This window comes from Muntiacus reevesi, chromosome 16, assembly GCF_963930625.1.
Source record: "Muntiacus reevesi chromosome 16, mMunRee1.1, whole genome shotgun sequence".
Taxonomy (NCBI): domain Eukaryota; kingdom Metazoa; phylum Chordata; class Mammalia; order Artiodactyla; family Cervidae; genus Muntiacus; species Muntiacus reevesi.
Window position 1 is genome coordinate 17,548,718 of NC_089264.1, and position 15,593 is coordinate 17,564,310.

Here is a 15,593-nt window from a genome sequence, read left to right on the forward strand (position 1 = left end):
ATGTGACTGGTGATAGAAGTAAAGTCCGATGCTGTAAAGAGCAACACTGCATAGGAAACTGGAATGTTAGGTCCATGAATCAAGGTAAATTGGAACTGGTTAAAGAAGAGATGGCAAGAGTGAACATTTTAGGAATCAGTGAACTAAAATGGACAGGAATGGGTGAATTTAACTCAGATGACCATTATATCTACTACTGTGGGAAAGAACCCCTTAGAAGAAATGGAGTAGCCCTTATAGTCAACAAAAGAGTCCAAAATGCAGTACTTGGATGCTATCTCAAAACTAGAGAATGATGTCTGTTCATTTCCAAGGCAAACCATTCAGTATCATAGTAATCCAAGTCTACGTCCTGATCAGTAATGCTGAAGAAGCTGAAGTTGAACAGTTCTCTGAAGACCTACAAGACCTTCAAGAACCAACACCCAAAAAAGATGTCCTTTTCATTATAGGGGACTGGAATGCAAAAGTAGGAAGTCGAGAGATTCCTGAATAACAGGAAATTTGGCCTTGGAGTACAAAACAAAGCAGGTGGAAAGGCTAACAGAGTTATGCCAAGAGAACGCACTGGTCGTAGCAAACAGCCTCTTCCAACAACAAAAGAGAACTCTACACATGACATCACCAGATGGTCAATACCGAAATTAGATTGATTATATTCTTTGCAGCCAAAGATGGAAAAGCTCTAGGCAGTCAGCAAAAACAAGACCAGGAGCTGACTGTGGCTCAGATCATGAACTCCTTTTTGCCAAATTCAGACTTGAATTAAACAAAGTAGGGAAAACCACCAGACCATTCAGGTATGATCTAAATCAAATCCCTTATGATTATACAGTGGAAGTGAGAGAGAGATTCAAAGGATTAGGTCTTATAGACAGAGTGCCTGATGAACTATGGAAAGAGGTTCATGACATTGTACAGGAGGCAGTGATCAAGACTACCTCCAGGAAAAAGAGAAGCAAAAAGGCAAAATTGTCTGAGGAGGCCTTAAAGGTAGCTGAGAAAAGATGAGAAGCTAAAGACAAAGGAGAAAAGGAAAGATATACCCACTTGAATGCAGAGTTCCAAAGAATAGCAAGGAGAGATAAGAAAGCCTTCCTCAGTGATCAATGCAAAGAAATAGAGGAAAACAATAGAATGGAAAAGACTAGTGATCTCTTCAAGAAAATTAGAGATACCATGGGAACATTTCATGAAAAGATGGGCACAATAAAGGACAGAAATAGTATGGACCTAACAGAAGCAGAAGATATTAAGAAGAGGTGGCAAGAATACACAGAAGAACTATATAAAAAAATATCTTAATGACCCAGATAATCATGATGGTGTGATCACTCACCTAGAGCCAGACATCCTGGGATGTGAAGTCAAGTAGGCCTTAGGAAACATAATGATGAACAAAGCTAGTGGAGGTGATGGAATTCCAGTTGAGCTCTTTCAAATCCTAAAAGATGATGCTGTGAAAGTGCTGCACTCAATATGCCAGCAAATTTGGAAAACTCAGCAGTGGCTACAGGGCTGGAAAAGGTCAGTTTTCATTCCAATCCCATAAAAGGTAACGCCAAAAGAATGTTCAAACTATTGCACAATTGCACTCATCTCACATGCTAGCAAAGTAATGCTCAAAATTCTCCAAGCCAGGCTTCAGCAGTACGGGAACCGTTAAATTCCAGCTGTTCAAGCTGGATTTATAAAAGGCAGAGGAACTAGAGATCAAATTGCCAACATTCGTTGGATCATCAAAAAGGCAAGAGAGTTGCAGGAAAACATCTACTTCTGCTTTATTGACTGTGCCAAAGCCTTTGACTGTGTGGATCACAACTAGCTGTGGAAAATTCTGAAAGAGATGGGAATACCAGACCACCTGACCTGCCTCATGAGAAATCTGTATGCAGGTCAAGAAGCAACAGTTAGAACTGGACATGGAACAACAGACTGGTTCCAAATCGGGAGAGTAGTACGTCAAGGCTGTATATTGTCACCCTGCTTATTTAACTTATATGCAGAGTACATCATGCAAAATGCTGGGCTGGATGAAGCACACGCTGGAATCAAGATTGCCAGGAGACATATCAATAACCTCAGATATGCAGATGTCACCACCCTTATGGCAAAAAGTGAAGAGGAACTAAAGAGCCTCTTGATGAAAGTGAAAGAGGAGAATGAAAAAGTTGGCTGAAAACTCAACATTCAGAAAACTAAGATCACGGCATCTGGTCCCATCACTTCATGGCAAATAGATGGGGAAACAATGGAAACAGTGACAGACTTTATTTTTTGGGGCTCCAAAATTTCTGAGGATGGTGAGTGCAACCATGAAATTAAAAGGTGCTTGCTCCTTGGAAGAAAAGCTATGACCAGCCTAGACAACACATTAAAAAGCAAAGACATTACTTTACCAACAAAGGTCTGTCTAGTCAAGGCTATGGTTTTTCCAGTGGTCATATGGATGTGAGAGTTGGAGTATAAAGAAAACTGAGTGCAAAGAATTGATGCTTTTGAACTGTGGTATTTTAGAAGACTCTTGAGAGTCCCTTAGACTGCAAGGAGATCCAACCAGTCTATCCTAAAGGAAATCAGTCCTGAATGTTCATTGGCAGGACTGATACTAAAGCTGAAGCTCCAATAACATGGCCCCCTGAGGCGAAAAACTGACTCACTGGAAAAGATCCTGATGCTGGGAAAGATTGAAGGCAGGAGGAGAAGGGGACGACAGAGGATGAGATAGTTGGATGGCATCACTGACTTGATGGACATGAGTTTAAGTAAGCTCTTGTAGTTGGTGATGGACAGAGAAGCTTTGCGTGTTCCAGTCCAAAGGGTTGCAAAGAGTCAGATATGACTGAATGACTGCACTGAACTTCCATGTATTAACCATCTGAAATGTAATTCTATGAATGCACAGAAATTTCAGAATAACAGAAAGACTATGACGGGAGTGATGTTAGTCACCGGTAGGTTTTCAGAATAGAGAGTCTTGAAGTGGCCTTTGAGGAAGTGTAGGGTTTGGATGTGTTATCTCATGGGTATATCACAAACTTTTACCAAATTCCAGTTCTTATTTACTATGAAACTGAGAAAATTTCTGCAAGAGTTTTAGGTGATAGTTTTGGTTCTGATCCTTATTATTACCGTAAAAGTTGTTCATGAATTTATTCAACGTGTTTTGCTTATTATATTCAAGTTTCTTTTCTCCTCATAGGAAACATCTTAATAATAAGGTCTATTCCTACCTGATCTTAGATTCCCTTATGTATTGGCACAGTACTGTGTTGATAGCAGACACACATTAAGAAGTCTAGGAGAGAGACAGATCATAGTGTTAAAGAGAGTTACCATTGGAGCCGGGATACCTGGGTTCAAACCCAAATGGTGCTCACTTCCTCCTAGCAGTGCATATGGACAGATTACTTAAACCTTCTGTTCCTCAGTTTCTTCATCTTAACCTGAGGATAATAACACTATGTGCTCCATAGCACTGTTATAAGGTTTCAATAAGGTGATATATACAAAATTCTTAGAAAAGTACCTGCATATCATGATCATCATCATTATGATCATTATGAAGTATCCATGGAAGTAAAATGGAAGCACAGGGAAAGCATTCTGGAAAGAGGACACAGATGAGTAGTTTACTTTGGGTAAGGTACAGACGCAGATGAAATATTTAAGTTCTAGGCTGGGTAGTTTAGTAGGTGGAGGAAATCAACACTCACTGGGTGAGGCAGCTTTCGTTTCAGGTCTAGGGGCCAGACCATTCAGAGAGAGAGACTCTGGACACATCTGTGTCAGGTGATGGTGGGGGAGGACTCTGATGTTAAGTAGGGTCTAGAGGGCGTAACCCGCCAGGAAAAGGCTTTACGGATTTGCTGTACTGAGGGCTTTTATGTCATAAGAAATGTTTATATCCCCATGTATTCAAGCAATATTAATGGAGGTGTTTTGCTAAGTAGGGCTATATAATTAAATAGCATAGTCATGGTATTTGACCTTACAGGGTTTATGGTTTTGTGGGTGGCCAGATTTTAAACAACTCAATTAAGTGTGATGAATTGCAAGGATGGGCAAGCTCAGTGGACTGTGGGGAGCATCTCCCGGTCTGTTTTCTCTTCCTGCCTGCTCCATGCTCTCAGCTGATGCACTTGGGAGCTTTCCGAAGCCAGCTCCAAGCATATCTTCCCCTGGAAGTTATGGATAGCATCATTAATTTCATTTTCTCTTGTCCTAAATCCTATCATTCTGTAAAGATGCATTGACATTCTAAGTTTTCATATTCTGAGTTTGTACGTTTCCCTCAAGAAGACACAGGAACAGAGTTCTGGCATACATCTTCTGCTGTATTTCCTTGTGTCCTTTTCTAAAAATCCTTCTGGAATTAGACATTGATTTCTTCAAAAACATACTCATTTTTCTTTTCTCCCAGAGACCTTTTGAAGTCTGAGGTGTCGTCTCTCTGAGTTACCATTCAGTCATCACTTTTTACCCTATCTTTAGTGGAGTCTTCCCTGTATCCTTGCTCTTTGATTAATGCTTTTGATCTTCCTTTAATCTGGGAGAGCCAAGTCCATGATGAAAGTCAGGAGGTCAGATATCCTGGCACTGGGAAGAAGTAGCCGGTTCTGGGTCTCATTTGCAGTGCATTTTTAAAGGATGAGTGTATACCTTTTTTTGAAGTATGGCCAAGAAGGTAAAGATACGCTTTTGTCGAACTACTCAAAGGCTCACTTATTATAGAAGCAGACGAAACAAAAGTCCAGTTCTTATTACAAAAAGAATGAAGAATCTTAGTAAACATTAATAAAATTAAAGAATTAAACATCAGTCTCTTTATCTCCTTAAACCTGATGTGGCTTGAGATAAGAGTCACAGAGAGCCACAAATCCAAATGAACCACCGTAAACTTTCAAGCTGTATGGTCAAAGTGGTCAGTTGCAGAATTGATGATTTTTACAACCTGGTGAGACAGACAGTTATCTACCATCTCTCATACTAAGACTAATCTTTGCACTGAGTCATTTTAGACCCTCTCTCTCTCTCTGGAGGATATCTGCACAAACTATAAGGTCTAATATAGTGACGATCTGCTGAACACATGCAGAACAGATGGCTAAAGAAACTGTCAGCCCATTCCATTGTTACATTACCCATTCCTGCACTTTGCTACCCATGCAAGTGCGAGGCTGTATAATGCCAGTTTTCAGGTGGTTCCCTGTGTCGTTTCATGGAGGCCACAAAGCTGCCTGTGGAGGGGCCCAGGGATCAGCAGCCTTAGACAGTCCCGCCTAAATTTCTGGCAGTGCGCTTTTAAGGAATAAAATGACTATGATGTCATTCAGGTAATGTCCAAGTTATATTTTCAGTCTCCCTGAGATAGTTGTTTGGGAGCTCTTGGGAATGAATTGCAATCAAAGTTCTGAGAAATTCAGTCTGTATTCTTTGCCAACCTGGTGTTGGAAAGTCTTGTCCTGGACAAATATTTAGGAAGCAAAGGGAAACTCAAGAGTACAGAAAGCAAATCCTAAAGATGAAAGACTATTTGTTGACTTCAAATGTTGCTCCCTCTGCCACCTCCATATTGTAACCAGTGGCCAAAATTTGCAGATTGAATTGTTTTACACTCTCAGGGAGGTAAATCACCAATATTTGCATACAGGTGTTTCTTAAACCACCCCTCGAGCTGTAGATCCAGAAGACAAAAACCACGGTACTATAGAAATTGTTTTCGGCCTCTCAGCTGACTAAGTTTTAGGTAAGTCATATTCAATTAATGCATCCTTGTACTAAGTAGTTCTAATGATATCAGGATGAAAGCCAGGTGAGTTGAAAAGGTCACACTGAGAGCCTATAGTCTCTCTGCCACAGTATTTTCCTGTTTACATTTAATTGAATTTTAAGTGGGTTCATAATGAATGGGTAGAACCACTGTACTGTTTCTGCCACTTGGTTTTAATTAGTGACTGGGAATAAAATGTCCTGCTTAATTTAGCAATGAAAGGGTTAGTTTGAAGCTTGTGAAGAAATGAAACACTATACTGTGTTAAGTTTTATTTTGGGCTACTTTTCTCTCATTTCTTTGGGTTTTTATGCAGTAGTTATCTACCATGGACTTTGCCAGGGAAGAAACACCCCTGTTCTTGTGGACCTTACATAGTATAAGATCACTTTATTGTTCAGACTGAAATAAGAAATCATTCAGAAAGGAAAACTCTTCAGGGATGATATGGATATTAATAGGAAAATGAAAGTGTATTAGATTTAGCATGCTCTATTCACTCTATACATTTCTACAAATGATCATTTTTCCAACCCAAATGGTTTTCCAATCTTATTGAAAACAATGGTGACTGCAAGCAATCTGTGAAGATATTATTCAGGATAAAAAATACCAAACAAACTCTTTAGTTATCAAAACAGATAATTTGTATATAATGTGTGTAAGAAATGGCATATCGCAAAGCAGTAGTTATGACTTTTTAGTTCCGTGGCAAGGAGAGCCCAGAGATAGCAAGGATTCTGAGAGAGGCTTTGCAGGGAATTCAGGTATTTAAACACAAAGAGCCTTTTAAAATTTCCCATCCTTGTTTCTCCCTTTCCCCCTTTACTCTTCCCTTTTATCTGGAAGATGTTAGTCAGAATAAATAACATGGTGAAGTGGCTTTGCTATTTATGGTTTCCTAAGGCTATGACTATTTTACAGAGATTCGTTCCACTGGAAGTCCCAGGTTTCCTGTTTTTATTATCCACACTTCACACGGTAGTTTAGACCAAATTGGCCATTGCAGAGTTTGGAGAGGAGTCTGTTTAACACAGTCCACTGCGCTGCTACTTCCCTACCCATCTCTCTCAGCCACACAGGGCTGATCAGATACAAGGTCTCTGATACGGAAGAAGCCTCAGTGCTCACCCTCCACCTGCTTTTGAGGTTAGCTGCTATTAGCTTTATTTCAGTATGCTCATTTGGCTTAGTAAGTAGATAATGTAGGAGAGGTAACAGGTAACTTGGGAGGAGAGCTGACTGTTAGAAAGCAGTTTCTCTTTTAGCAAGAGGCATCCCTTTCACAATTTGAACCATCCAGCCTCTGACCAGAGGTGCTGAAGGCTCAGTAAGGAGCTCTCATTGCCTGGTGAAACTGGGACCGAGGAAGAAGACATTCACACAGCCATATCATGGTGTCAGCCAGATTAAGCCCCTGATGAGCTCTTGTAGATAGAATCTCTCTTCTAGAGGGTCCACGTACTCAGCAAAGACTCTACTCCACATGCATGGTAATTTAGTTAGTCAACAGCCGGAGAGATGGTAATATGTACAGCAGTTCATAATAACTGGCAATGAGTAAGACGCAGTAGATAACCCCAGCGCAGAATAACCAGGCAGAAGAGGAGGAAAGGTGAGAAGTGAACATCTTTGTGATGAGACCACCAAAGGAGTGAATGGGGAGTGACGGTGTCCCTCTGTGTCCACTACGGGCAGCAGAGCTGCATGCTCCCTTGCCAAGGGCGCAGACCAGGTTAGCTGTCCAGGGCTACTACTCGTGGCCGCGGCCCTGTCTCCCAGCATACAAGAACTGTCCTGGCTTCAGAACTCCTTGAAACGATTAATGTTCTGTTGTTGTAACTTTGACAATATGTCAGTAACTTGTTAAGTCTGTAGACGGTGGAGAGTTTGAAAAAACTCTCGGAAAAACAGTTCAGGCACTGTCAATGCAAATCCTCCAGTCTCCAGACCCTTCGGGAACACCAAGCGCAGTATTTGCATGTTACGCTGACTGCAAACTTAGGCAGTTAGGTTGTAAAATGGCAGGCATTGTTGTCCTCATTTTATAAGCAGCAGAAGAGAGATACTTCGGTAGTAGACAGAGTTCTTAAATCTGGGAGGGTTTGTGTCCTGCCCCTGTTCCCTACTATGATGACACTAGATATTTGTAATTCTACAAAGCCTTTTTAGTTTTCATCACCTCCTTGCTTTCCCTGACTACTTCCTCCCTCTGGTATTATAACTGGGTCATGATAAGGTACCAGAGAACCACACACAGGAATGAGTAAAGAGGATTCTAACTGTTTTAGCATTTTGGGGGAAGATATGGTCCATCTGCATATGTTTTGTTTGGGTTGCCTTTCCCAGTCTTCTTTTGATTTGTAGCCAAAAAATAAGTTAAGCTGAATTTATAATTGTGCCCCTCTGCACTTAAATGGGGTGTGTGTGTGTGCGCGCGTGTGCATGCACATGCATATGTGTATGCCTGTGAACATGCGTGGGTGAAGGTTTTGTTCTTGTGTTTTATAATAGCTCTGTAGCATGGTCTGGTGGCTTCCTTCGTAGCTCAGTTGGTAAAGAATCTGCCTGCAATGCAGAAGACTGGGGTTCGATTCCTGGGTTGGGAAGATCCCCTGGAGAAGAAAATGGCAACCCATTCCAGTATTCTAGCCTGGAGAATCCCATGGATTTAGGAAGCTGGAGGGCTATAGTCCGTGAAGTTGCACGAGTCAGACATGACTTAGCGGCTAAACCACCACCTCTGAAGCATGGTCATTTTATGGAGTTCTGTGAAATCGCTGGTATGTGCCATCAATTGTGATAAACAGCTGTTAATCATCAATGTTTCTGAATTGCTTAAAAAAAAAAAAGAAGCCTGAGAACTGTCACTGATTCTAATGATATACACCATGATTGATAGGAGTCTGAGGTGACTATTTGCAAAACATTTGGATCTTCTCCGTTTATTGTTTTGCTATATATTCATCATAGAATTGTTCAGTTGCTAAGTCATGTCTGACTCTTTGCAACCCTATGGACTGCAGCCCGCCAGGTCTCCCTGTCCTTCACCATCTCCTGGAGTTTGCTCAAACTCATGTCCATTCAGTCAGTGATGCCATACAACCATCTCCTCTTCTGTTGCCCCTTTCTCTTCCTGTCTTCAATCTTTCCCAGCATGGGAGTCTTTCTAATGAGTCAGCTCTTTGTATCAGATGGCCTAAGTGTTGGAGCTTCAACTTCAGCATCAGTCCTTCCAATGAATATTTTGGGTTGATTTCGTTTCGGATTGACTGGTTTGATCTCCTTGCTGTTCAAGAGACTCTCAAGAGTCTTCTCCAACACCACAATTTGAAAGTGTCAATTCTTCAACACTTCCTCTTCTTTAAGGTCCAATTCTCACATCCATACATGACTACTGGAAAAACCATAGCTTTGAGTATATGGACCTTTATGGGCAAAGTGATGTCTCTGCTTTTTAATATGCTGTCTAGGTTTGTAATAGCTTTTCTTCTAAAGAGCATCCATCATTTAATTTCATGGCTGCAGTCACCATCTGCAGTGATTTTGGAGCCCAGGAAAAGAAAATCTCCCATTTCCACTTATTTTCAATCGATTTGCCATGAAGTGATGGGAGTGGATACCATTATCTTAGTTTTTTGAATGCTGAGCTTTAAGCCAGCTTTTACACCTTCATCAAGAGACTCTTAGGTTCTTCTCTTTCTGTCATTAAAATAGAATAAAAATTGTTAAATTTATCCACAGGTGCTTCTAATGTTAAGAAAACAATTCAAATCCCTATGACATGAATGAATGGGAAGATAAGAAAGAAAATGTGCTGTTTATTCCATTCCCTGAGTAATAAAAGAGTAAGCCAAAAGAGAAAGGGTCAATGATTTTCATGAACATCATCTGGGTTATGAATATGTTCATGGTTTACATTTTTTTCAAGTGCATATTTGAGCAGCTAAGCATCTTCCCTGTGCACTCAGGGACATATGTGGCCATAATTGGTGAGTGGAAGGTGGGAGGATAGCCCCTTTCATCCCTTGGATATATTGCTTTTCTCCCAAGAGTACAGGAGTAGGGATAAACCACAAGAAATTCCATGTTTTTATGAGATATGACTGGTCAGCAGGTAAAGTATTGGGTTGACCAAAATGTTTGTTCTGGTTTTTTCATAAGAGGTTACAGGAAACAAACTTTTAGGCCAACCCAACAGAAGGGGAAGAAAACAGATTTAGTGTTCTTGTACACTATAAAAGGATAGACATGGGATGAACAGAATCCTGAAGAAAGAGGAGAAATGTATAAGTAGAGAAAAACATATCAGCACATTTTTGTTCCTTAAGTCATATGCTGGACAGCAATGATTCTAAATTTCCACTCTTTGCTCTTGAATATCCCTAGTCAACTCTTTGAATGGCCTTGTTTGTACACCCTTTATGCAGTAGTTATGTAGTGAGAACTGTCTGAGGGGCCTGTTTGTTTCTTGCCTCCTGTTATCATATTGGCACTCTGTGCTTTCGTGTAGGGTACTGGGACTGTAGGCTGGTGGCAAGTAGAAAAATTGGCAAATATGGACAAGTTAGAATTGTATTGTTATAAGTAATGCATTTTAATCTCTGGGTATCCACTGGATCAAGTTTCTCAACATAAAATATGACTATATTTGTCCATGTATATTGCTTTATTTTAAACAGCTTGGGCTTATATCTAGTTGGTATATACCAGTGTGTAAATATTGGTGGTAAAAATTTTTAAAGAATGACAAATAGCTGCTGCTCTAATCACCCGAGGAACTCCCTGCCAGTACAACCCCTCTAGCTCACGTAGTCCCACCCTGGTGCCTCTGCCTCTCCTTGATTAAGCCATTAAGTAACACCCAGCAAAATAAGGCCCTCCCGGGACCCTGTTACTCATGGGGCTTACTTTTGCCTGGTTGGTATCAGTGTCATATAAGTTGTTAAATATTTTGTATATCACACTTAAAGGAAGGAAGAAAGCAATGTATAATACTTGAATTAATTAGACAAGTGTATGTTGAAGATCAGGTTCCTGGGCTTCACGAACTTTTCTTTGAGGGAACTTACTCTATATTTTTTATAATTAGTAACTCCTATCCTAATTTAAGTACCTTTTTAATATTGATGTTCTTCCCTAAGTTAGACATTTCTTCATAAAGCAACTCAAAGTGTTGAAGTAGCAGGTATTTATACATGGTCCATTCAAAGCAGTAACAGCAAGATGTGATGATATTTTGGCAAACTTTTGGGCTTATACTTGTGACATGCTTGCAGGTTTGGAAATCAATCACAGGAGAATAATGCGAAAATAAATATTCCTGTGGGCATGTAGTACTTACAACAAAACAGAAGATTTTGTTTTCCCCCTGCACCTCACCAAAGTCCACTGGGACGCAGTCTATACCTCTTTATCTTTAAAAAATCCATGGCTGATTCATGTCAATGTATGGCAAAAACCACTACAATACTGTAAAGTAATTAGCCTCCAACTAATAAAAATAAATGGAAAAAAAAACATATTGAACTTAGATAAGCACTTTCTATGACTTGTCTTTAGAGAGTGTTTGCAAGTTAGTATGGATTGTGAAGCTGAAATGAATTGGGCCCATCTCAGGTCTATTCTTCAGGCCTTAATATATCATAAGAACCTGGAGACAGAAAGAAATAAAGCTGTGAGGGCAAATAGAAAGTCAAATGTACAAAGCCAGGTAGTGCTGGGACTCAAGCAGTCTTCCAAAGAACAAATCAAATTCAGCATTTTAGCAGTTCACCACTGCACAGAATTTTGAATGTAACAGCAAGTTTCCCAGGGCTCTCTACTTGTTTGTTTGTTTGCTTTATCACTTTTTCCACCATGGGATTATTCTCATTCCACTTCACAGTTTTATATTTGAACTCTTAAAATATTGATAATGCCTCAGTGATAAAGCAGTACGTTTTACAAGAAGTCCTTTTGCTTTGACTAGGCTGTAGATTCTTTGAGCACAGGTGTTATTTCTGATCCATTTTTGTCTCTATTATAAAGTCTAGCATTATATATTCCAATATTGAAGCTGTTGATAAATATGTTACTTACACAGATATGAGTTTGAAATAATGTTACTGACTTCTTCAAATTCAGCAAATGTCTAGTGTTCACGGTACAAGGTCTGATATAAACATAGATCTTCATGAAGTGAAGTGAATGTTTCTCAGTTCAGTTCAGTCACTCAGGCATGTCCGACTCTTTGCAACCCATGAACCGCTGCACACCAGGCCTCCCTGTCTATCACCAACTCCCGGAGTCCACTCAAACTCATGTCCATTGTGTCGGTGATGCCATCCAACCATCTCATCCTCCGACGTTCCCTTCTCCTTCTGCCCTCAATCTTTCCCAGCATGAGTCTTTTCCAATGAGTCAACTTTCGCATCAGGTGGCCAAAGTATTGGAGCTTCAGCTTCAACAGCAGTCCTTCTAATGAACACCCAGGACTGATCGCCTTTAGGATGGACTGGTTGGATCTCCTTGCAGTCCAAGGGACTCTCAAGAGTCTTCTGCAACACCACAGTTCAAAAACATCAATTCTTCTGTGCTCAGCTTTCTTTATAGTCCAACTCTCACATCTCTACATGACCACTGGAAAAACCATAGCCTTGACTAGATGGACCTTTGTTGTAAAAGTAATGTCTCTACTTGTTAATATGATATCTAGGTTGGTCATAACTTTCCTTCCAAGGAGTAAGCATCTTTTAATTTCATGACTGCAATCAACATCTGCAGTGATTTTGGAGCCCAGAAAAATAAAGTCTGACACTGTTTCCCCATCTATTTGCCATGAAGTGATGGGACCGGTTGCCATGATCTTAGTTTTCTGAATGCTGAGTTTTCAGCCAATTTTTTCACTCTCCTCTTTCACTTTCATCAACAGGCTCTTTAGTTCTTCTTCATTTTCTGCCGTAAGGGTGGTGTCATCTGCATATCTGAAGTTATTGATATTTCTCCCAGCAATCTTGATTCCAGCTTGTGCTTCTTCCAGCCTGGTGTTTTTCATGATGTACTCTGCATATAAGTTAAATAAGCAGGGTGACAATATACAGCCTTGACGTACTCCTTTTCCTATTTGGAACCAGTCTGTTGTTCCATGTCCAGTTCTGACTGTTGCTTCCTGACCTGCATACAGGTTTCTTAAGAGGTAGGTCAGGTGGTCTGGTATTCCCATCTCTTTCAGAATTTTCCACAGTTTATTGTGATCCACACAGTTGAAGGGTTTGGCATAGTCAATAAAGAAGAAATAGATGTTTTTCTGGAACTCTCTTGCTTTTTTGATGATCCAGCAGATGTTGGCAATTTGATGTCTGGTTCCTCTGCCTTTTCTAAAACCAGCTTGAACATCTGGAAGTTCACAGTTCACATATTCCTGAAGCCTGGCTTGGAGAATTATGAGCATTACTTTACTCGCAGGTGAGATGAGTGCAGTTGTTCAGTAGTTTGAGCATTCTTTGACATTGTCTTTCTTTGGGATTAGAATGAAAACTAATCTTTTCCAGTCCTGTGGCCACTGCTGAGTTTTTCAAATTTGCTGACATATTGAGTGCAGCATTTTCACAGCATCATCTTTTAGGATTTGAAATAGCTCAACTGGAATTCCATCACCTCTACTAGCTTTGTTGTGTCTGTTTCTTTGTGATCTCATGGACTATAAAGTCCATGGAATTCTCCAGGCCAGAATACTGGAGTGCATAGCCCTTTCCTTCTGCAGGGGATCTTCCCAACCCAGGGATCAAACCCAGGTCTCCTGCATTGCATGCAGGTTTTTTAACCAACTGAGCCACAAGGGAAGCCCAAGAATACTGGTGTGGGTAGCCTATCCATTCTCTAGTGGATCTTCCCAACTCAGGAATTGAACTTCGGTCTCCTGCATTGCAGGTGGATTCTTTACCAACTGAGCTATCAGGGAAGCCAAATTGTCTTCATAGTAACCTCTATAATGGGCTTTACTATATAACCTGTGCACAGGTTAATCCAGATATTCTAATATAAATTTATATAAGGGAATGAGAGTTTGTATCATAAATACATGTTTAATTAGAATACAAGAATCTTTTATAAACCTAAAGTGATTTGTGTTATTGAAAAAGGATCCTGTAAACCTCACTCCTCTAAAATGTTTAAGTGGCATCAGAGTTCAGTTCAGTTCAGTTCAGTCGCTCAGTCATGTTTGACTCTTTGCGACCCCGTGAATTGCAGCACGCCAGGCCTCCCTGTCCATCACCAACTCCCGGAGTTTACTCAAACTCATGCCCATCGAGTCAGTGATGCCATCCAGCCATCTCATCCTTTGTCGTCCCCTTCTCCTCCTGCCCCCAATCCCTCCCAGCATCAGGGTCTTTTCCAATGAGTCAACTCTTCACATGAGGTGCCCAAAGTACTGGAGTTTCTGCTTCAGCATCAGTCCTTCCAATGAACACCCAGGACTGATCTCCTTTAGGATGGACTGGTTGGATCTCCTTGCAGTCCAAGGGACTCTCAAGAGTCTTCTCCAATACCATAGTTCAAAAGCATCAATTCTTTGGCACTCAGCTTTCTTCACAGTCCAACTCTCACATCCATACATGACCACTGGAGAAACCATAGCCTTGACCAGACGGACCTTTGTTGTCAAAGTAATGTCTCTGCTTTTTAATATGCCATCTAGGTTGGTCATAACTTTCCTTCCAAGGAGTAAGCGTCTTTTAATTTCATGGCTGCAATCACCATCTGCAGTGATTTTGGAGCTCCCCAAAATAAAGTCTGACACTGTTTCCACTGTCTCCCCATCTATTTCCCATGAAGTGATGGGACCAGATGCCATGATCTTAGTTTTCTGAATGTTGAGCTTTAAGGCAACTTTTTCACTCTCCTCTTTCACTTTCATCAAGAGGCTTTTTAGTTCCTCTTCACTTCCTGCCATAAGGGTGGTGTCATCTGCATATCTGAGGTTATTGATATTTCTCCCAGCAATCTTGATTCCAGCTTGTGCTTCTTCCAGCCTGGTGTTTCTCATGATGTATTCTGCATATAAGTTAAATAAGCAGGGTGACAATATACAACCTTGATGTACTCCTTTTCCCATTTGGAACCAGTCTGTTGTTCCATGTCCAGTTCTAACTGTTGCTTCCTGACCTGCATACAAGTTTCTCAAGAAGCAGGTCAGGTGGTCTGGTATTCACATCTCTTTCAGAATTTTCCACAGTTTATTGTGATCCACACAGTTGAAGGGTTTGGCATAGTCAATAAAGAAGAAATAGATGTTTTTCTGGAACTCTCTTGCTTCTTCAAGTACTACTAATAAAAATTCATGGCCACTTAATGAAACCAAAATTATTATTTCAAACTCTAAAAATTTGAAAATGTAAGTTTTTCTAAAAATGTTTATCAATTGTGCACATAATTCAAAAATCCTGAAAAAGAAGATGTAAAACTGTGGTGAGAGAAAGATAAAAAAATATGCATGTGCTTATATTCCAGGACATCAGCCCTAATCATGGTGAAAGAATCAGCATCTTAGATAAAGTGAGAAAGGGAAATGACAGTTGTCTGCGTCATTCCCACTATTAGGGTCTTCTCATCTAGTCACCCTGCCTTTTACTTTACTGTATCATCCCTGATGACTGTGGTTTCCTGAAGGGTTCTCTGTTACAGTCTTTGGCTGGACCCATGGGCTAAACTCACGCACAGCTCACACTGGAACTTTTCAGCTCCATTTACCCTGGAGGAATCTCAGAACTCCTCTGCCTTGGCTCCATCACAGAACACTATTCCACTGGAAGAGAAGTGCTGGCTGGATCCCTGTTGT

The 15,593-nt window shown here is 40.5% G+C and overlaps 1 long non-coding RNA gene across 1 annotated transcript in view; it reads right to left on the reverse strand.

Annotated features, from left to right (window-relative positions):
- LOC136148095 (uncharacterized) overlaps positions 1–1,465 on the reverse strand; it is a 57,362-nt gene extending 55,897 nt beyond the window's left edge. Inside the window, exon 1 of the long non-coding RNA XR_010659437.1 lies at positions 1,340–1,465. This is a non-coding gene — a long non-coding RNA (uncharacterized lncRNA). The remainder of the gene's footprint in view (positions 1–1,339) is intronic.
- Between the last annotated feature and the right edge of the window lie 14,128 nt (positions 1,466–15,593).